This window comes from Lipotes vexillifer, unplaced genomic scaffold, assembly GCF_000442215.2.
Source record: "Lipotes vexillifer unplaced genomic scaffold, Lipotes_vexillifer_v1.1 scaffold459, whole genome shotgun sequence".
NCBI classification, from domain to species: Eukaryota; Metazoa; Chordata; class Mammalia; order Artiodactyla; family Lipotidae; genus Lipotes; species Lipotes vexillifer.
In genome coordinates, this window is record NW_006769874.1 from 2064811 (window position 1) to 2065206 (window position 396).

Here is a 396-nt window from a genome sequence, read left to right on the forward strand (position 1 = left end):
CCTCCGGAGCTGGAGGCCTGAGCTGACCCTCTGGTGGGGGTTGAAGCCAGCTGATAGAGTGCTCTGCCCACCCCGCCCCAGTCCGCCAGCCTCCCCCGTCTCTGGGGCTGGGATTTAAGACTGCCGTCAGGCCCTCGCAGTCACCGGCCTTGTGTCTGGTTACAAACCTAGCATGTTCGCTTAGGGAAACGAGGGCGTGGGGCGTACAGCAGGAAGGAGGAAACTCCTGTAATCCTGACACGGAATTTCCTTAACATTTCAGCTCATTTCCTACACCATGTGCACACCTGCACGTGCACACGGCAGGCCCACACACGCGAGCACACTTGTGTTCTGTGGCCAAATGGGCTGAATTCAAGCCTCAGAGGAAAGTGCACTTTCTCTGCTCCATTCTGC